This window comes from Eriocheir sinensis, unplaced genomic scaffold (assembly GCF_024679095.1).
Source record: "Eriocheir sinensis breed Jianghai 21 unplaced genomic scaffold, ASM2467909v1 Scaffold314, whole genome shotgun sequence".
Lineage (NCBI taxonomy): Eukaryota > Metazoa > Arthropoda > Malacostraca > Decapoda > Varunidae > Eriocheir > Eriocheir sinensis.
In genome coordinates, this window is record NW_026111626.1 from 57829 (window position 1) to 81593 (window position 23765).

Genomic DNA, 23765 nt, shown 5'->3' on the forward strand with positions numbered 1-23765 from the left:
GGCTCTTATTGACAACCAAAGCCTGGACCACATGGACCACAGCGACTCCTTGATTGGCGCCTTTGTACCAGCTGCTGGGTCAGCAGACAGGCCAGCTACTATAGGCTGTTCACTTAACTCTGAGCCGTGGAGCCGAGCCTCATTTGTAACGAGGCCGCTGATTGGCTGGCTGGCTCTCTCGCTCACCCTGTGTTGAAAGGCTGCATAATGAATGCTCGCGTGGCACATGTCTATGTTTTATTCGTTATATCTTGTCTCATACACATAACAGACCATTTTTGTTGGTACCGTTGCACTCAGCAGTGAATGCAGAAGCTTCGATACTCAGGGAAAAACTATTACTAAGCAATAATAAAGAAGTTTTAGCGAGTTGAAGCGGAAATTTTCTTGCGATATCTTTATAACACTGTTTATTTATTATCATTTCCTGTGTAAATATTTAAAGGAATGCTGTTATAAACGATTGCGTTTCATAAAAGAATGTCTCCTGAACGGAATGCAATCATCAAATTATAGTTAGATGATAATATAAGCGGATTACTGAATTATTTATGAGCATGTGTCACTCGCCGGGAAGAGGGAGCAGCGAGGCAGCACGACACAAGGCTGTGTAGGGAGGTGAGGACGGGGTAAGGAGAGCGCTGATTATTGGCGGCCTCTCTCACTCACCGTGTTGAGAGGCAGTGTATAATGGTATATGTTTATGTTTTATTCGTTATATCTTGTCTCATGTACGTGACAGATAATTTCTGTTGGTACCTTTAGACTCGGCAATGAATGGGGAACTTTCGATACTCAGGAAAAGATAGCAATAAGCAACTATAAAGAAATTTTGGCGAGTTGAAGTGAAAGCTTTCTTCCGATATCTTTATAACGCTGTTTATTTATCATCATTTCCTGAATAAATATTCAAAGGTATGTTATAAACTATTGCATTTCATTGAGGGATGTCTCCTGAACGCAATACAATTGTCAACTTATAGTTAGAAGGTAATGTAAGTGAATTACAAAATAATTTATGGGAAGGTATGACTCGCGGAAAGGGCGAGCGGCGGAGTGCAGCCGGCCAGGCGGCAGACTCATGCTGCAGGTGCGGGGGAGGGGAGGCTCAGGCAGTGAAGACAGCACAGCAGTGAGGGGGGAAAGCAGAAAATATATAGGCCGGGTGTCCTGCATGCATTATTTATTATTTTACTTACTTGATTTTACTTATAGATACGATGCATCCTTTGGCACAACATGAAAGTAATGGTGCTAATCTGACGATTATTGACACTGGATTGATAGTTTTTCCTGTGGAACATATAGGTTATATAGCTACATGAAATAAAATCACGCCATGAACACTTTACCCCCCATTTCTTTTCTTAAATGCCTGGACGGTGTGGTATTGTGAGTAAAACAAAAAAAATTGTGTAATATAGCCTACCTTGAACCGTGAAATTAGAAAATGCCTTAAAGCATGTCATGTCCCGCGTTTAGGAAATGCTACTTCTCTCTCTCTCTCTCTCTCTCTCTCTCTCTCTCTCTCTCTCTCAGAAGTAGCATTTCCTAAACGCGGGACATGACATGCTTTGAGGCATTTTCTAATTTCACGGTTCAAGGTAGGCTATATTACACATATATTACACATATGCATGAAATGCAATAGTTTATAGCAGCATACCTTTGAATATTTATTCAGGAAATGATGATAAATAAACAGCGTTATAAAGATATCGGAAGAAAGCTTTCACTTCAACTCGCCAAAATTTCTTTATAGTTGCTTATTGCTATCTTTTTCCTGAGTATCGAAAGTTCCCCATTCATTGCCGAGTCTAAAGGTACCAACAGAAATTATCTGTCACGTACATGAGACAAGATATAACGAATAAAACATAAACATATACCATTATACACTGCCTCTCAACACGGTGAGTGAGAGAGGCCGCCAGCCAATCAGCGCTCTCCTTACCCCCGTCCTCACCTCCCTACACAGCCTTGTGTCGTGCTGCCTCGCTGCTCCCTCTTCCCGGCGAGTGACACATGCTCATAAATAATTCAGTAATCCGCTTATATTATCATCTAACTATAATTTGATGATTGCATTCCGTTCAGGAGACATTCTTTTATGAAACGCAATCGTTTATAACAGCATTCCTTTAAATATTTACACAGGAAATGATAATAAATAAACAGTGTTATAAAGATATCGCAAGAAAATTTCCGCTTCAACTCGCTAAAACTTCTTTATTATTGCTTAGTAATAGTTTTTCCCTGAGTATCGAAGCTTCTGCATTCACTGCTGAGTGCAACGGTACCAACAAAAATGGTCTGTTATGTGTATGAGACAAGATATAACGAATAAAACATAGACATGTGCCACGCGAGCATTCATTATGCAGCCTTTCAACACAGGGTGAGCGAGAGAGCCAGCCAGCCAATCAGCGGCCTCGTTACAAATGAGGCTCGGCTCCACGGCTCAGAGTTAAGTGAACAGCCTTTAAGAGTAGAGAGAGTGACAGATCGATATATTTATTAGAACCTTTGCCGGTGCTGGATGGGATACACTAACACTACAAAGAGAGACAGATCGAGAGACTTATTAGAACCTTTGCTGGTGCTGGATGGAGCTGGATGGGATACACTAACACTACAAAGAGAGACATATCGAGAGACTTATTAGAACCTTTGCTGGTGCTGGATGGGATACACTAACACTACAAAGAGAGACAGATCGAGAGACTTATTAGAACCTTTGCTGGTGCTGGATGGAGCTGGATGGGATACACTAACACTACAGAGAGAGACAGATCGAAAGACTTATTAGAACCTTTGCTGGTACTGGATGGAGCTGGATGGGATACACTAACACTACAGAGAGAGACAGATCGAAAGACTTATTAGAACCTTTGCTGGTACTGGATGGAACTGGATGGGATACACTAACACTACAGAGATGATCTTCTTTTCAAAACGAACTGTCCTATCCATTCCTACCACTCTGCATTACTCAACATCTTTTAATAGAAGACCCACCCAACAGGAACTTAACGACTCAAGGCTGGAGGTTGCAGAACGCTTAGCCTCAGACCTTACTATTATTTCCGATTGAAATTAAATAATAGTAAGGTCTCAGGCTAAGCGATCTGCAGCCTCCAGCCTTGAGTCGTTAAGTTCCTGTAGGGTGGGTCTTCTATTAAAAGAAGTTGAGTAATGCAGAGTGGAATCATCGGCGTAGGAATGGATAGGACAGTTCGTTTTGGAAAGATCATCAATAAACAACAGAAAAACAGTGGGAGATAGGACAGAACCCTGTGAGACACCACTGTTAATAGATTTAGGGGAAGAACAGTGACCGTCTACCACGGCAGAAATAGAACGGTCAGAAAGGAAACTGGAGATAAAGGTACAGAGAGAAGGACAGAAACCGTAGGAGGGTAGTTTGGAAAGAAAAGATTTGTGCCAGACCCTATCAAAAGCTTTTGATATGTCCAGCGCAATAGCAAAGGTTTCACCGAAACGGCTAAGAGAGGATGACCAAGAGTTAGTTAAGAAGGCTAGGAGATCACCAGTAGAACGCCCCTTGCGGAACCCATACTGGCGATCAGATAGAAGGTCAGAAGTGGAAAGGTGCTTTTGAATCTTCCGGTTAAGGATTGATTGAAAAGCTTTAGATAGACAAGAAAGTAAAGCTATAGGACGGTAGTTTGAGGGATTGGAGCGGTCACCCTTCTTAGACACAGGCTGTATGAAGGCATACTTCCAGCAAGAAGGAAAGGTAGATGTTGACAGGCAGAGGCGAAAGAGTTTGACCAGGCAGGGTGACAGCACGGAGGCAAAGTTTTTAAGGACAATAGGATGCAATCCATCAGGTCCATCGGCCTTCTGAGGATTGAGGCCAGAGAGGGCATAGAAAACATAATTTTGACGAATCTTTATAACAGGCATAAAGGAGTCAGAGGGGGGATGAGTAGGAGGAATATGCCCAGAATCGTCCAGAGTGGAGTTTTTATAAAAAATTTGAGAGAAGAGTTCAGCCTTAGACATAGATGAGACGGCAGTGTTGCCGTCAGGACTGAGGAGTGGAGGGAAAGATGAAGAAGTGAAGTTGGAGATGTTTTTGGCTAGATCCCAGAAGTCACGGGAAGAGTTAGAGAAAGCAAGGTTTTGGCATTTTCTATTAATGAAAGAATTTTTGGTTAGTCGGAGAATAGATTTGGCACGATTTCGGGCAGAAATGTAAAGTTCATAATTAGCATTAGTTTGAAGGCTCTGGTACCTTTTGTGAGCTGCCTCTCTATTACTGACAGCACGAGAACAAGCGTGAATAAACCAAGGCTTTTTAGCGTGAGGAGTAGAGAAAGAACGAGAAATGTATGCCTCCATTCCAGAGACAATCACCTCTGTGATGCGCTGAGCACACACAGAGGGATCTGTATCCTGGAAGCAATAATCATTCCACGGGAAATCGGATAAGTACATCCTCAGGTCGTCCCACCGAGCTGAAGCAAAATGCCAGAAGCATCGCTTCTTCGGTGGGTCCAGAGAGTGTATAGGAGCGATAGGACAGGATGCGGAAATAAGATTGTGATCGGAGGAGCCCAACGGAGAGAACAGTTTGACAGAATAAGCAGATGGGTTTGAGGTAAGGAAGAGGTCTAGAATGTTGGGCCGGTCTCCAAGACGGTCGGGAATACGTGTAGGGTGCTGGACCAACTGCTCTAGGTCGTTGAGGATAGCAAAGTTGTAGGTTTGTTCACTAGGATGGTCAGTGAGAGAGGATGAAAGCCAAAGCTGGTGGTGAACATTGAAATCTCCAAGGATGGAGATTTCAGCGAAGGGAGATTTGTGCCAGACCCTATCAAATTAAGATGTGCTCCACTTTAGAATTCAAATAGTCAAAGAATTTTACATAGTTTGTGAGAGATAAACAGCACAGATGTATTTAGTAATATAATGACAATGAAGTCTTAGCCAGATGGGAGAAAATTCAGAAGAGTCAAGGTTGTGGGCACGAGAGCAAGTGATGTCGTTGCTTACGTAGGCGCAACATCCAGCTTTGGATTGAAATTTAGGATAGAGATAGTAGGAGGGAACAGAGTAGAGATTGCTGTCAGTAGCCTCAGAAACCTGTGTTTCGGTAAGGAAGAGAAGGTGAGGTTTAGAGGAGGAGAGATGATGTTCCACAGAATGAAAATTAGAGCAAAGACCGCGAATGTTGCAGAAATTGAGAAAAAAGAGGTTCAAGGAGTTATCAAGACACCTCTCGGGTCGACAGCCAGAAGGGGAGTCCTCCCTGGGGAAGTTTGTGGTCCCTCCCCCCCCCCGGCGGGGACTCCGAGGCTTCATGTAGGTGCGCCATTTTGAAATTTTAATTTTGGGAAAAGGTGTAGCTATATGTTGTCTGAATGTAATGTGGTGTGGATAAAGAGAGGATCTGTCTTTAGAGAGCATGCTGAACTACTCTCCGGTGTTGGTGAGACAATAGGGAAACGGTTAGTGAGGACATGGGAAGGGTCTTTAGAGGGTTTCAGCGCCCTTCTCACCTCCCATATATACCTCACCAGGAGTGGCTTGCGCCCGTTCGGTAGGGGTCTTCCTGGTGTCCTTCAACGCCTCAAAAATGCAGTTTCTCCACCTATCCACTCGACACAATCTTCCAAACAACTATCCCCTATTCTTTGACAACACCCAGCTATCACCTTCCTCAACACTAAACATCCTCGGTCTATCCTTAACTCAAAATCTCAACTGGAAACTTCATATCTCATCTCCTACTAAATCAGCTTCCTCTAGGCTGGGCGTTCTGTACCGTCTCCGCCAGTTCTTCTCCCCTGCACAGTTGCTGTCCATATACAGGGGCCTTGTCCGCCCACGTATGGAGTATGCATCTCATGTGTGGGGAGGCTCCACTCACACAGCTCTTCTGGACAGAGTGGAGGCTAAGGCTCTTCGTCTCATCAGCTCTCCTCCTCATACTGATAGTCTTCTACCTCTTAAATTCCGCCGCAATGTTGCCTCTCTTTCAATCTTCTATCGATATTTCCACGCTGCCTGCTCTTCTCATCTTGCTAACTGCATGCCTCCCCCCCTCCCGCGGCCCCGCTGCACTCGACTTTCTACTCATGCTCATCCCTATACTGCCCAAACTCCTTATACAAGAGTTAACCAGCATCTTCACTCTTTCATCCCTCACGCTGGTAAACTCTGGAACAATCTTCCTTCGTCTGTATTTCATCATACCTACGACTTCAACTCTTTCAAGAGGAGGGTATCAGGACATCTCTCCTCCCGTATTTGATCTTGCTTTCGGCCACCTCTTTTGTTTCTTTTTTAGGAGCAGCGAGTAGCGGGCTTTTTTTATTTTCTTTTTTTGTGTGCCCTTGAGCTGCCTCCTTTGTTGTAAACAAAAAAAAAAAAAATCGAGACACCTCTGTTGGTGCTGGATGGAGCTGGATGGGATACACTAATACTACAGAGAGAGACAAATCGAGAGACTTATTAGAACCTTTGCTGGTTCTGGATGGAGCTGGATGGGATACACTAACAGTAGAGAGAGTGACAAAGAGAGTTATTAGAATATTTGCTGGTGCTGGATGGAGCTGGATGGGATACACTAACACTACAGAGATATGCATTTAGAGACACTTATTAGAACTTTTGCTGGTGTTGGATGGAGCTGGATGGGATACACTAACAGTAGAGAGAGATTCATATAGAGAGACTTATTAGAGCCTTTGCTGGTGCTGGATGGAGCTGGATGGGATACACTAACACTAAAGAGAGATGCATATAGAGAGACTTATTAGAACCTTTGCTGGAGTGAGCTGGATGGGATACACTAACAGTAGAGTGACAGATAGAGAGTTATTAGAATCTTAGTTGGTGCTGGATGGAGCTGGATGGGATACACTAACACTACAGAGAGAGACATATAGAGACACTTATTAGAACCTTTGCTGGAGTGAGCTGGATGGGATACACTAACACTACAGAGAGATGCATATAAAGAGACTTATAAGAACCTTTGCTGGAGTGAGCTGGATGGGATACACTAACACTACAGAGAGACATATATAGATACTTATTAGAACCTTTGCTAGGGTTGGATGGAGCTGGATGGGATACACTAACACTACAGAGAGAGACATATTGAGAGACTTATTAGAACCTTTGCTGGGGTTGGATGGAGCTGGATGGGATACACTAACACTACAGGGAGAGACATATTGAGAGACTTATTAGAACCTTTGCTAGGGTTGGATGGAGCTGGATGGTATACACTAACAGCAGAGGGAATGACAGATGGATAATAGTGGACTCCTAGTGGCTGATTTTGATCATGAATGTGATAATGAGTAATGATAAAGATGATGAAAATAATGAAGAGGACAGACAGAGAACTAGATAGGGATAGTTAATAGAGCCTTTGCGGGAGGTGGATGGAGTGGATGGGGTACACTAACAATAGGTAAAATGGAATATGGTGGATTAAGTGAATGGCTGTGATGATGATGATGAGGAGGAGGAGGAGGAGGAGGGAGAGGATGAAAATGATGGTACACTAACAGCAGAGAGCAACAGATGAGGAACAGTGGACTAATATTGACTGATTGTGATGATAATTGTGATGATGATGATGGGCGAGGAGGTAAACGATGGTACACTAACAACAGACAGACAGGATGAAAAAGTAATTGTAATTGTAACTGTAATTATTTTTTTCAAGTGTAATTACTCCAACCTTGGTGACGAGTGCCCCGCCTGCCTGCCCGTCCGCTCGCCTGGCTGCCTACTCTTCTCCTCCTTACAGCGTGCCAGTGCCAGACCTCCAGCCGGTTACAGAAAGTGAATCGGCTCAGAAGTACCAGCGAGTGGGTTAGTATGTCACCCCCTTTTTCTCTCTTCCTCCTCCTTCTTCCCCCTCCCTCACTCTCTCTTCCTTCGCCCTCTCACATATCCAGCCTCACCATATTGTTCAGCCAGGTCTAGTTTAGTCTTCATCCATCTCTTTTTCACCCTCTTCTTGCATCCATGTCTTTAGTATGTCGCCCACCACGCCCCTTCCTCTCCCCTCTCTCCCCTCTCTTTCTCTCCCCCTCGCCCACACAGACATCCAGCCTCACCATATTGTTCACCCAGGTCTAGTTTAGTCTTCATCCATCTCTTTTTCACCCTCTTCTTGCATCCATGTCTTTAGTATGTCGCCCACCACGCCCCTTCCTCTCCCCTCTCTCCCCTCTCTCCCCTCTCTCTTTCTCTCCCCCTCGCCCACTCACACATCCAGCCTCACCATATTGTTCAGCCAGGTCTAGTTTAGTCTTCATCCATCTCTTCTTCACCCTGTTATTGCATCCATGTCTTTAGTATGTCGCCCACCACGCCTCTTCCTCTACCTTCTATCCCCTCTCTCTTTCTCTCCCCCTCGCCCACTCACACATCCAGCCTCACCATATTGTTCACCCAGGTCTAGTTTAGTCTTCATCCATCTCTTCTGCACCCTGTTATTGCATCCATGTCTTTAGTATGTCACCCGCCACGCCCCTTCCTCTCCCCGCTCGCCCCTCTCTCTTTCTCTCCCCCTCGCCCACTCACACATCCAGCCTCACCATATTGTTCAGCCAGGTCTAGTTTAGTCTTCATCCATCTCTTCTTCACCCTGTTATTGCATCCATGTCTTTAGTATGTCACCCACCACGCCCCTTCCTCTCCCCTCTCTCCCCTCTCTCTTTCTCTCCCCCTCGCCCACTCACACATCCAGCCTCACCATATTGTTCAGCCAGGTCTAGTTTAGTCTTCATCCATCTCTTCTTCACCCTGTTATTGCATCCATGTCTTTAGTATGTCGCCCACCACGCCTCTTCCTCTCCCCTCTCTCCCCTCTCTCTTTCTCTCCCCCTCGCCCACTCAGACATCCAGCCTCACCATATTGTTCACCCAGTTCTAGTTTAGCTCTCATCCATCTCTTCTACACCCTCTTCTTGCATCCATGTCTTTAGTATGTCACCCACCACGCCCCTTCCTCTTCCTCTCTCCTCTCTCGTTCGCCCTCTCTGACATCTAGTTCCACCATATGGTTCATCCGCTCCACTTTAGTCGTCATCCACTTCTCTCGTACCCTTTTGTTGCATCCATGTCTTAAGGTTGATGGATAAGACTTCATTATTCACTATATTTTTTTTTCTCTGATAAAAAAATCTTTCCTTTGCGTATGACAATGCCTCGCCCAGCACCCGATCTTTCCTTCTCCCTTCTTCCCTTCTTCCCTTCTTCCCTTCCTTCCTTCCTTCCTCCCTCCTTTTCTCCTCCATTGCGTCTTTTTTCTTCCTCCCTCCCTTCCTCCTTTCCTTCTCAATTCCTTCTTTCTTTTCCCCTTCCTCTGTTCCTTCCTTTCCTCCTAGCTTCAAAGACATATCAACACAGTATATACCCTACCCTTAAATAAACCCTCCACCCCCCTCAACCCCTCCCTCTCTGACATCACAACCCCCCCCCCCCCCCACACACACACACCTGTACACGCCACGCACGCACACAGCCAGCCAACCATCCACGTGTACATGCTTTTTGTTTGTTTGTTTTATGGACGAAGACTACGGACAATGAGACGCTCGTAAAACACTCTTATACTCCACCGGGACCTCAAGCCCTGTATCGCAAATGGGTACGGTGGATGAGTTTTTGGTGCGTGGAGAGCGAGAAAAACTGGATATGGAAGTGGGTGAGTGGAACGACCTCAGCGGTACCCTTGTGATCGCGGCAAATGAGACTGAGAGTATAAAGGGAAAGGTACTGTAGATGTGTTTATGAAGGTGATGATATGGTACGCAGAATGGGTTAAGAAATAGTTCGTGTACGTTCATTAGGCCTTTTGCAGACACTTTATATCTCTGGAAAGGCAGGGTACTGGAGGTGTTTTTACGGGCGAGGATGTTATGACTAAGAAATGGTTCGTGCACGTTCATTAGGCCTTTTGCAGACTCCTAATATCTCTGGGAAGGTATTGTATGTGTGTTTATGGCCAAGGATGACATGGTGCAGAGAAAAGGTTAAGAAACGGTTCGTGCACGCTCATTAGGCCTTTTGCAGACTCCTAATATCTCTGGGAAGGTATTGTAGGTGTGTTTATGGACAAGGATGACATGGTGCAGAGAAAAGGTTAAGAAACGGTTCGTGCACGCTCATTAGGCCTTTTGCAGACTCCTAATATCTCTGGGAAGGTATTGTAGGTGTGTTTATGGACAAGGATGACATGGTGCAGAGAAAAGGTTAAGAAACGGTTCGTGCACGCTCATTAGGCCTTTTGCAGACTCCTAATATCTCTGGGAAGGTATTGTATGTGTGTTTATGGACAAGGATGACATGGTGCAGAGAAAAGGTTAAGAAACGGTTCGTGCACGTTTATTAGACCTTTTGCAGACTCCTAATATCTCTGGGAAGGTATTGTAGGTGTGTTTATGGACAAAAATGATACAGAATAGGCTAAAAATAGTTAGTGTACGTTCATTAGGCTTCTGCAGACTTCTAATATCTCTGGAAATGTACTCTGGGTGTGTTTATGGCCAAGGATGACATGGTACACAGAATAGGTTAACCACAGAAGTGTTCCCCTCTTCCCTCCCCGGCAGTTCCACACAACTCTTGTGACACACTGCTGCCACCTTGATAATTCATGTATAATGTATTTATAATGTATAATTCAGCCTCGAGAATGCCAGACGATAGGGGAGGGGAAAGGAGGGGAAGGGCAGAACGGTGTGTATATTGGAGGAGAGTAATTTGTCCTTTTTTTCTGCACCTTCGTGACGCAACAAAAGGACAAAACTCATATCAATAGAAAAAAAAAAGAGAAAAGGGAGAAAAATTAGGAGGGAACGAAAGAATGAAAATAAGAAAATGAAACGAAAAAAACGAAAGAAAAGAAAAATGAAGAGAGGAAGGAAGGATGATAAAGAAAAAGGGAAAGAAAGTGACAGAAAAAAAAGGTTAAATACATATATGAGAAAAAGTTCTAGTGATTGGAAGATAAATAAGAGGGAACACAAGAAACAGAAACAAGTAAATAGATAAATAAAACAGCTAACATTTGAACGACTACTCATGAAACGACCCCCACTAGAAACCAACACGCCGCTAAAACATAACCAAACAAATAAACTAATAAATAAACACCCAAAAAACACGCACAGCTAAACATTCTAATCCCCACACATAAAACACCAGCCGCATGCAATAGCCGCCCATCACGCCATTCATATAAACAGCTAAACAAATAAATGGAGAGATTAATATAACACGCGCATGTAAATAGTTTAATGGCTCGTCATAAAGCACCACCTGTAGCCAGCACGCCGCTAGCATGATGCACTCCCCTATGACTCACGGAGGGGCGACCACAGAGTTATATACTAGAGGGTTCTACTCCAGTCTCTCGCCACGGTGAGAGGTGAAGCCACTGCTCCTGCCTGTAACTCTGTGCTCGGCCGCCACAGGGTGACGGATTGGCGACCTTTCCATGATTCCACATGTTTACACTTAACCACTATTAGCTAGCCACCATTATGATATTTTGGAAAACCGAGCCGATCATCGTGTTGATGAGACATTGCTGCATATCATCATCACAAATGTATTGCACTTAGGTAAACACCTACAATAAAATAATGAGAAAATACACGGTAGTGTATAAACATTTTTGTTCACCTTTTGTGCTTCAACTCCTTGTCATTCACGTAATTTTTATTGCATTAGATTTTCGTTTACGGTTTCACATTCAGCACATTTTTCCGATTTAGATGGTATATGACATGTACCAATGTAACAATAATCAGCTAGGGGGTAAAAAATGGACAAAAAATTAACAAGTCTATCTGACAATCTATCTTATAATAGCAGTAGCGGACATAACTATGTGATGTTAAATTTCTCTCTGTCTCGCCATCTGTCACTTTAAGATGGCCGCCAGTTGCTTCTAAATCCAGGCTCTGGGAACCCTCTATGTATATAACTCTGTAGGGACGACAGAGCGGCCAGCGGCATCAACGAACGGGCACCACGCAGCTGTTTTTCCTCTCCCGAACGGGCTGACAATTACGTGTTTTATAATGAGTAACGCGCTTAGCAGTTATGCATCTCTGTCATCATAAACACAGGCGAGGGAGTGATTTAGAGCCGAGTAATGACGTATGTGAGAGCCGGCTGTGATGTTGTTGTGTCTATTAGTGAGTCAGAAGTGTGTTTTAATTTGTTGTGTTCACGTAGTTGTAGTTAGAATTTACAGTCGCCGGTACAAAATTAACTACTGTATGAAAATAGCTGCGTATGTGAGAGCCGGCAGCGTTGGTGTGTAATAGCGGCTCAGATGTATGTTCTAACTTGTTTATACGCAGTTGTAGCTGTATTCTAACTGTCGCAGGTAGAAATTTGAACTGATGTATGGAAATCCCGCAGAGTCTATCAGATTTGAAGCCAGGGTGGTGTTGTCTTGCTTCGATATCTATATTTCTTCTTGTTGTACTTACTTGTAGCTTCATACTTTTTACAGTAGAGGGGATAATCGAGGGAAAAAATAAAAGTAATGTAAGAAAACCGACGCAAAGTTTAAGGTACTGAATCATAATCGCTCTGTCCTGCTTTTCTTTTCTTCTACGCTTGCCCTAAAGCGCCAGTAGGCTTTATTGACGGGTGGATGGAGGTACATCAGTAGAGGGACATCAATGGAGGTACACGAACTCGCGATCTGAAGTTGAAAAAGCCAAGTTGATAAAAAATAAGCAAGTGCATAGATTTAGCATCACTTATGAAACTGATGTCAGACGGAGCGGTCCAAATCCCCAGGCACTTCAGGACAAAGGCATTCATCAAGTCAATGAAATGATGGCGACAGTAAGATATGGATATGAAAGAAGGGCAATGGTTACGAGTTATTACTAGGACTGAAATATTGTAAACTCTGCGTGGTTTTCTTGCGTTAGTTTAATTTTTTGCACTCGACTGCCTCTGCTGTATGTAATAAAACTACAATTAGGTAAATCTCTCTCTCTCTCTCTCTCTCTCTCTCTCTCTCTCTCTCTCTCTCTCTCTCTCTCTCTCTCTCTCTCTCTCTCTCTCTCTCTCTCTCTCTCTCTCTCTCTCTCGTTCGGTAAATTGCGAAAAGGGGGTCGCAGAAGGTCTAACTATCGAGATGCTTACGGCAATCATGCTGGGGAGGCGGTGGCCGAGTGGTCAGCGTGGATGTGGTAATCCCGAGGACCCGGGTTCAAATCCCATCGCAAGACGCTGACAATTTTCAGCCATCGTCAAGTGGCGGAAGGTTACCTACGTGCTGCCCCAGATCTATAATTTACCTTTACTTCACCGACTCCAGCCAAGAGAAGCACCCGGGGCCAGCATGGGCCAAGCAAGAGTCAGATATCACGGCAATCACTATAAATAGAATTCACCTGCGCCGCTAACGTTCTGGGGCCGTCCACTACTACCCCAAAAGAGAGCGAGCCTACCGGTGCTATGGACATGTAAAAAAAGAAAAAAGGGCTTCGCAGAGATAGTGTTTGACCGACAGACAGGATATGATCGACAGAACTGAAGAAAACAAAACAAAAACACTGCAGTAATTCATGCCATTAGCTCGCCGCGTTAATAATGAAACGAGTCTTTTTTTATCTTTTGCTGTGTTTACACGTCGAGGCAGATAAAAGATGGAGAAGACTGAGTGCTCGCTAATTAATGCACATCAACCAATACAAAAAAATTGAAAAAATGAATCAAAGAATGGACCGAGACAAACGACAGCTAAGACACAAATCACAAACACTCAAACCACGCTGCGGAGAATAACACAAGGAACAAAAAACTGAGGAATTAAGAATAAATACGAGAATAGACATTGACAAATGATTGCTCGAACAAAACAAACTAAAAAAAAGGTCAAATAATGCTTAAGAAAAAACAAAATAAATAAAACAACTACAAATGATTATAAGAACCATTTCCTGTTTCGTCACGCTACCGATGCTTTTTTTTACTATTTTCTTGCGCCGAGAAACCAACAAGGAGGAAGACAGAAGAGAGAGGGAGGAAGAGAGGGAAGGAAGGAGGATGAGTGGTGCTTGATGGCGGAAGAAAGGGAGAAGAAAAGATGGAAATGGGGGAGAGGGAAAAGATGAGAGGGAGGATGCGAAAGAGGACGAGAAACACAGATGATTGGTTGGATGAGATGGTGGGATGAAAGATGTTAGTTATGCTGCAAGAGAGAGAGGGAGTGTGAGTGTACCTTTCTGTCGTGTTGGAGGGAGATGAATGTTGAGGAGATGGAGAGAGAGAGGTTGTGTGAGTGTACCTTACTGACGTGAGGGAGGGAGATGAATGTAGAGGAGATGGAGAGAAGGGAGAGGGTGTGTGAGTGTACCTTACTGACGTGAGGGAGGGAGATGAATGTAGAGGAGATGGAGAGAAGAGAGAGGGTGTGTGAGTGTACCTTACTGACGTGAGGGAGGGAGATGAATGTAGAGGAGATGGAGAGAAGGGAGAGGGTGTGTGAGTGTACCTTACTGACGGGAGGGAGGGAGATGAATGTAGAGGAGATGGAGAGAAGGGAGACGAGAGGGAGGCTGAATGTAGAAGAGATGGAAAGATGAGAGACGAGAGGAAGGCTCTGTAACGCTGAGGCTAAGTGAGTGGATGGGTGGAAGGAGATGGGAGAAGATGACTGTAGCCTGGTGGAAGAGATGGAGGGAAGGGAGATGAGAGGGATGCTGGGTAACGGGAGGAGGGAGTATGTGGATTGGTGGAAGAGAGGGAAGGGATAAGATATATTTGGAGGCAAGGAGAGAGATAAAGATAGTAGGTTAAGGAGTGGGAGAAAATGAGAGGGGTTTTACGTGGTGGTGAGAGGGTTACCTGAGAGGGGTGGGTGAGAGGGATAGGTGAGTGGGAGTTAGTGTGTGGGAGCGAGGGTGAGGGAGTGAGGGAGCGGAGTTAAGCATTTAAATCTACACTCTCCAGAAAGGCGAAGGTTGCGAGGAGACTAGATCGAAGCCTATAAATGGATGAAGGGCTTTAATAAAGGGGATGTCAATAAGATTTTGATAGTAAAAGAGCCAGGTAGGACGCGTGGCAATGGTTTTAAGTTAGACAAATTCAGATTCAACAAAGACATAGGCAATAATTGGTTCACTAATAGAGTGGTGGACGAATGGAACAGGCTTGGGAGCCATGTTGTGGGTGCCAATACTTTAGATACATTCAAGAAGAGGTTAGATAAAGCCATGGATGGCGAGGTAAGGTGGGGCTGAGTGTACAGGAGCTGCCTTGTATAGGCCAACCGGCCTCTTGCAGACTCCTTACGTACTTATGTTCTTATTACTACTACTACTACTACTACTTCTACTACTTCTACTACTACTATTACTACGTACTACTACCAATAACAACAACAAAGGCAGCAGCTCCTCCACCGCCATTATTCGCACACTGTTGGTAGGGCAACAACGAGAAGGGCAGGGATGGATGGAGGGAATACAAGAGTTGTGTGTTCGAATACGAATACTTCAAATTCCGACGGATACGAAGACGAATTCGAATACACTGAAATGTTTTTGATTCGAATACAAATACGAATACTTCTTGAAAGTATTCATGAATACTTTTTATTGGAAAATACCTTCTTAACGTAACTGCATGGGTACAGCGCTGTTCTAAAGTTATGCAACAGTAACATGAGTTCATGAACCGTGAGATGACTGGTGCCAGTACAGGGGTGTCACACCTACTTCACAACGTATAAGGAACAACGGCTGCTATTTCTGATCATAAATTTTGGAGTATTCGTCAGATTATTTGCAGAATACGAATACTTTTCCCTTGTATTTGAATACGAATGCGAATACTTTGATTTCCATCAATAATTATTGGAATCGGAATATGAATACACAAAGTACCGTATTCGAATGTATTATACTATGAATACCGAGTATGAGTACGTCATCCCTGCCACAACCACCATCACCACTACCACCACCGCGTCCCCGGTGTTTCAACCCTACACTACCACCACCACAACCACCAACGTAACCTCGACCACCACCCTAATATGATCAACCACTACCATCACCGAGTTACCATTGCTTCATCCTTACACTACCACAATCACCACCAGTACCACTTAGAGAGCGCACTCCACTCAGCCATGACCCGCCTGCCGCCACACCCGCCTTCTCGCCCGCACACACGCCTTCCAGTCCGTGGGCGCGGAGTGACGGAGGGTAGGACTAATGTGATATACGCGAGATTCGACAATACCATTCGGGAAATGACGGCGGGGTCCCTGAAGCGGCCTCAGTGACGGAGTGAGTAGAGGGAGAGAGAGGAGGGGAGAAGAAGGGAAGATGGGGGAGGGAAACGACCTGGAGGGGAAGAGAAGGGACGGGAGGTGGAGGAGGAAGAGGGTGGAGGAAGGGAGTGGCTAGACAAATTGGTGGGTAGGAGGAAAATGAGACGGAAGGAGGTGGGAAGGGGTTGATGAGAAGATAATATGAGGAGGAGGAACAGGAGAAGGAGGAAAAGAGGGAGAGAGAGAGGCAAGAGATTGGTTAAAAGAGGATTGCAGAATGGCGACAATGAAGATGAGGTGGAGAAGGGCGAGGTGGAGGAGGAGAAGGAGGAGGAGGAAGAGGACGAAGGGAGAAATGTGGATAAAATAAAGAGGTGGAAGTGAGGAAAAAAAAAGGTTAATGTAAAAACGGTTGAAGAACTAACCAAAAGAGAAGCAGAGAAAGATGACGAAAAATGAAAATAAGAGACATGAAGCGTGGCAATGCTGTTCTTTCTATCCACAAACCCTTCTTCCAAAAACTTATTCCTGCTATAGCCGCGCTCTTGACTACAGAAACTAGAAGGGAAAAAGAGTTACTGGAGGGAAGAAGAACGAGAGAGAATGGTAGATAAAAGTAGAAGGTAGGAGAGAAAAAACGGATCTGGGAGGAAGAGAAGAGGGAGAACGCGAGAAAGAGCTGGTGGAAGAAAATAATTAAGAGGAGGAAGAATAACGAAAACAATAATGCGAAGAAAACAAAGAATGCAAGAAGAGAAGAGGGCGGTCAGAGGTGCACCGCGGGGGAGAAAACGTAGACGCCGAGGTGAAGTTTATCTATATCCCACTGATTGAGAAGTTTATCTATATCCTACTGATTGAGAAGTTTATATATATCCTACTGATTGAGAAGTTTTTCTATATCCCACTGATTGAGAAGTTTATCTATATCCCACTGATTGAGAAGTTTATCTATATTCTACTGATTGAGAAGTTTATCTATATCCTACTGATTGAGAAGTTTATCTATATCCTACTGATTGAGAAGTTTATCTATATCCTACTGATTGAGAAGTTTATCTATATCCTACTGATTGAGAAGTTTATCTATATCCCACTGATTGAGAAGTTTATCTATATCCTACTGATTGAGAAGTTTATATATATCCTACTGATTGAGAAGTTTATCTATATCCCACTGATTGAGAAGTTTATCTATATCCTACTGATTGAGAAGTTTATATATATATCCTACTGATTGAGAAGTTTATCTATATCCTACTGATTGAGAAGTTTATCTATATCCTACTGATTGAGAAGTTTATCTATATTCCACTGATTGAGAAGTTTATCTATATCCTACTGATTGAGAAGTTTATCTATATCCCACTGATTGAGAAGTTTATATATATCCTACTGATTGAGAAGTTTATCTATATCCCACTGATTGAGAAGTTTATATATATCCTACTGATTGAGAAGTTTATATATATCCTACTGATTGAGAAGTTTATATATATCCTACTGATTGAGAAGTTTATCTATATCCTACTGATTTCGAACTATCACAAATCAGCGATAAATGCAAATCCTGTTCTGGTTCCCGTTATAACGAAGGGCGGAGAGGAAGGCGTGTAGCAAGGCCAAGGTGATATGTAGCACGCGCGCACCTGAGGACGCGGCGGTAGGGAGCTAATCACAGGTGGGCCGCGGCGGGTGACTACGGACAAACAGGTAAAGAACATAAGCGAGAGTCGAGGTAGAACACATTATAGGATTTTTCTGTGATTATTTAAGAGATATGGACCTTTACTCTCTCTCTCTCTCTCTCTCTCTCTCTCTCTCTCTCTCTCTCTCTCTCTCTCTCTCTCTCTCTCTCTCTCTCTCTCTCTCTCTCTCTCTCTCTCTCTCTCTCTCTCTCTCTCTCTCTCTCTCTCTCTCTCTCTCTCTCTCTCTCTCTCTCTCTCTCTCTCATGTCTCTCTCTGTCTCTCTCTCTCTCTCTCTTCCTCCTCCTCCTCCTGTGTTCCTAGCGAGAGTACAATTGCTAAACAAAATGTAATGTTGAATCTTGTCAGGTTAGGAAATATAAACGCCAGTCTTCGCCGAGTTCATTAGAGGCGGCGGTAAACGGCTCGGGCTTAGTTCAACATTCCTTGCTTCCGTCACCTGTTTGTGCACTCGGGATGAAACAAAAAAATAATAGAAAGATAAGTTTAGACCAGTGGCAGGTTTTGTAGTTTTTTCTTTCCATTTTGAGAGCGAGGAGAGAAACTTAAGTGTGTGGATGTGAAGAGACGTCAATGGAATGCATTAAGTAAATAAATAAATAAATAGGTGATACAAAAAAAACATTAGACTGCCTTAAGATTTACAAAAAGCGAACACACGATTATTATTTTTGGGGTGCCTGAATAATTTTTTGAAAACCTACATGTACTTCTCACAACAACAACAACAAAACACAGAAAATAGCGTTACCTAACAGGGCGGCAGATTGAATTCCGTAACCCGAATGGGCTAAACTAGAACAAAGTAGAGACAGTGCCAGCAACAGGATATCTCAAGCATCATCAATCTCGTAACGCACCATTTTCAACAGGATCCAACGCTGCTTTAAGTAGCATCAACTCCTGGGACGCATCGGTCAGCCAAAATAAAGTAGAGTGCGTGGCAGCAATGGATCTCTCAGGAGTCAGCAATTCCGTAACGCACCATTTTCTAGCAGGAGGCAAAACTGCATTACATAACACCGACTCCTGGGACGTAGATACGAGCCAAAATAAAATCAAGGAGAGAATGCGCCAGCAACAGGATATCTCTGGCGTCCTCTCTCGTGACGCACCATTTTCCAACAGGATCCAAAACTACATTACATAACACCAACTCCTGGTACGCATGCACGAGAAACAATACACTAACGTAGAGGTTATGCCAGCAACGGTATAACTATGGCGTCCTCTCTCGTGACGCACCATTTTCCACCAGGATCCAAACCTACATTACATAACCGACTCCAGGGACGCAGATATAAGCAAAACTTTACAATATTTCCTTTTCTCTTTTCTCTTGACAGCTTTTACTCCTGTTTATATGGGATCGCTATTTCGGGGGTTGAGGATCGGGGTGTTGAAGCTCTTCCTGACGAACGCGGCGCCACAGGGATTCGAACCGCCTGGCCTTGACCCTTCACTTCCATGACTTGACGCTCTAACGGAGGCTGACCCACCAGACGGCCGCGCCCAGACTTTTGCTATACTTTACCCACTTTTGGAAATTTGCGATTGAGTCCTGTTACATCATCTTGATCTTGAAGGTAATCCTGGTAACCTCGACTATACTAGTTTTTCCTGTAGTTTACAGCTTTTAAATATTTGTGCTTGTTTAATTTGGTACTCTTAATCATGAAAGTAATTCTGGTAATCTAGAGTATACAAACAGAAGGCAGGCACGAAAAAAGAACTAAGCAAGAACTGCTGAATCAATCCTCCTCCTCCACCTCCTCCTCTGAAGACTGACAGACGAACAAGGGAAGGAGAAGCACGATTAAGTATGGGCCGTCGCACGAAGAAAGAACTAAGCAAGGAATGTTGAATCAATCCTCCTCCTCCTCCTTCGAAGACTGCCAGACGAACAAGGGAAGGAGAAGCACGATTAAGTGTGGGCCGTCGCACGAAGAAAGAACTAAGCAAGGAATGTTGAATCAATCCTCCTCCTCCCCCTTCGAAGTCTGACACACAAACAAGGGAGGGAAAAGTACGATTAAGTTTGGGAGGTTTAAAATCCCCACCTCGAATGTACTCAGGCGAAGGGTGGCGTTGATGCTTCCTAACCTGGTGAGATTCGACAGTTTGCAGGGAGATGGCGGCGCAAGATCAATAGTCACGGCAATGAGTGCATGCAGGAGTAATATTCTGCGAGGGAATACAGGCATACTCTTTACACGTGATGCTTGGCGGCTAAGGCTTTGCGTAACCTTCTGTTTTGATATTCTTTTTCATGTGATAATGACCGAGAAAATGTAGTCCAATCTTCGTTCGTCAATTTATGTCAAGGTAAAAAGGACAATGGGTTGCCTCACCACCACCACCACCACCACCACCACCCTCATCATCATTGTCATCATCGTCTGCATCACTACAATCATCACCTCTATTACTACCATCACCACTTCATTGTCATCATCTTCAACACTACCATCACCATCACCACCACTACCTCCACTATGGTAAGCTATCACCATCATCACCACTATCTTCATTATTGTCACCATCATCACAATGTCTCCCACTACCATCATCACGACTATTTCAGCGATGAACACAAGCTGCCACCATCATCACCACTATCTTCATCATTGTCACCATCATCACCATGTCTCCAACTACCATCATCACGACTTTTTCAGCGATGAACACAAGCTGCCATCATCATCACCACTATCGTCATCATTGTCACCATCATCACCATCACAACCTCCATCACCACCATGACCTTCAGGCGCCCGAGTTCCAGCATCACCATTACCATCGCCACCACCAATACAACCTTCCGAAATCATCACTTTCACCACCACTACCACTATCACCACCATCACCACCACCACTATCACCACCATCACCACCACCACTATCACCGCCGTCACCATCTGTCTCACAGTTAGTCTGTACGTTATTTATTTATGGAATATATATATATATATATATATATATATATATATATATATATATATATATCTATATATATCTATATATATATATATATATATATATATATATATATATATATATATAATACGACTGCATGGTGTTATGAGAGGCCTGGTATTTGAGGGAAAGACAGCGACTCTGTAAACCTTCCATTTCACTTGGCAACGCGGCTCATGTGATGGCGCCGCACCATTCACCCTTCCGCCACCATGGAAGACTCACGTAAGTCTCACTCTCGCGTCCTGCACAGCCAAGCAAAATATATTAAATATAACGCAAATAAGAGAGAGAGAGAGAGAGAGAGAGAGAGAGAGAGAGAGAGAGAGAGAGAGAGAGAGAGAGAGAGAGAGAGAGAGAGAGAGAGAGAGAGAGAGAGAGAGAGAGAGAGAGAGAGAGAGAGAGAGAGAGAGAGAGAGAGAGAGAGAGAGAGAGAGAGAGAGAGAGAGAGAGAGACAGCTCCTCTGGGGAGAGCGACGGGGTGATGCAGCATTAGCGCGGCTCAGGGGAGCCGTGCCTAGAGGCTCAAGATAAGATTCGATAGATTATAGTACACAAATCACAAATTTGTTCAGTCCATGTTGAAATATTGTGCATAAAATCGTTTACATCAATGAAATAAAAAAAAAACATGTTAAAAAGTTTGCGGTAGATATTTGTATCCCGCTTTCTTCCTCACCTGCGCGTGAAGGCTGGAGGGGCCAGCTACCACCCTCCTGGCCCATGATGGACGCTCGGCTCACCTCCCAACAAAGGACCACTCACCTTTCTTCCCAGCGCAGCTCGTGCCCCCCGCCTCCCTACCCGTCCGCAGCAGCTTCCTTCCCCAACGCCACACGCCACCAAAACACACAATATATATGAAGACATGACACGACGCGGCCTTCCTGTCTCCAACTCTCGCGGTGACTGACGAAGGGTTAGCATCCGAGTGGAGAGCGACAGACGAATCTTGAAACTCTAACTGAATGAACTTAAACACTTCAACGGATACCGGTTATTTTGGTCATGTTGAACGTAATGGAAGGAAGACTAGTGTGCTTCTCATACTCCGATGCTCCAAGGTTTCTATATTCCTGTGTTTAATGGCTAAGGAGATTGTGTTGTGGAGATGATTGCTCCCGTGTGATGGTTGAGGTGGTTCGTTGCTTCACTCGTGGGTTCGAACGCCGCGAGTCTCGAATCACCATCAGTTTTTATTTTATGATGTGGAGGATGCAGGATAAGTGCGTGTGTGTTCCATCCTTCCCTGCTTCCCTCCCTTCCTCTCCCCCACTAAGGAACAGGGAGCACCGAGGATGTGGGTGCGGGAAGAAGGGATTAAAGTGAAGCAAAAATAAATAAATAAAATAATGATAAATAAAAAATAAAACATCATTGCTTCGGACCGACTCAAAATACAATTATCTCCTTCCCTTTCGTTCCTCTTCCTCTCGTTTCTCCTCTTTGATTCTCTCGTCTCTGGTTCCTCCTTTCCTTTCTTTCTCCTCCTTGATTTATCTTTCCCACTCTACTTTCCTCTTCTGAAAAACGAACAGAGAGAGAGAGAGAGAGAGAGAGAGAGAGAGAGAGAGAGAGAGAGAGAGAGAGAGAGAGAGAGAGAGAGAGAGAGAGAGAGAGAGAGAGAGAGAGAGAGAGAGAGAGAGAGAGAGAGAGAGAGAGAGAGAGAGAGAGAGAGACACGCAACACAGCCCGTAACACATACACAGCCAGACAAGAAAACAGAAAAAAATAGTCACTGATTTGTTCAGTTTACAACACACAGACAGTCGCCTGACGTAACCGAGAAAAAGACTAACCGACGCCCAGCCAGACAGTCACCAAGACACAGACGAGCAGACAGACAGACAGAGTCACTAATTTAGACAGACAGACAGACCCCACTTACATAACTGGCAACTCAGACTGACAGACTGAGAACCGCCACCCGACACAGCTCACGGCACAGGCAGGCAGGACATTAAGGCGCGTCCACACCAGGAATCTTTGTATGACAACAGTGTATCCCAGACGTTTCCCTAGTGGCTCGGGAAGCAGTTGAGAAACAACTTGGATACATTCAGGAAATAATTGAGAAACATTGAGAGAATGTACGTAATAATAATAATAATAATAAACGGTTTATTAAATGATAGCAGCTGTAAAGCTGAAAATATACACGTAACAAATACACTTTTGAAATATAATAGAAAAAAAAAAAGGGAAAATGTACAATATGAAAGGGATATTGGGGTGTGGGGTGGTGGGGGGAGGTGAGGTGGTGGAATGCAGTGCGCTGGTGCGGTAGGAGGCGGTGTGGTTTTTCGGATGACGGGTCAGATGTAAGCCCAAGGTCAACCCCAGGTCAAAAAGGTCAGGGGTGCAGGTAGAGGCGATGTCGGCCGTCACTCAGCTTATGGGCTTAGCGACGACCTGCTAATCTATCCAGCCGGTGAGACAAGATAGAAAGAGGTGGACCGCGCGGCAGTAGGCGTGGGAACATCCATATCGTCTGCACTGCCTTGTATGTTGAGCGGCGTGCTGATTGCCCCAACCATGAGTCCACCTGAGTGACGGGCCTCAACACTGCACTGCACCTGAACCGAATTCTCCCAGCAGCATGATGGTCGGGCTGGTGTACCTGGAGCCACCTGGGGCGTCGGTTGGATGGTAAGGCCGCGTCGACGTCACACCGGCTATTTCTATGTATTCTTCAGTGTCTTCACGGCACCACAAACGTACTGCACTCACTGTCTGTCACCATGATGTCACAAAAGTATCTTACGGTGTT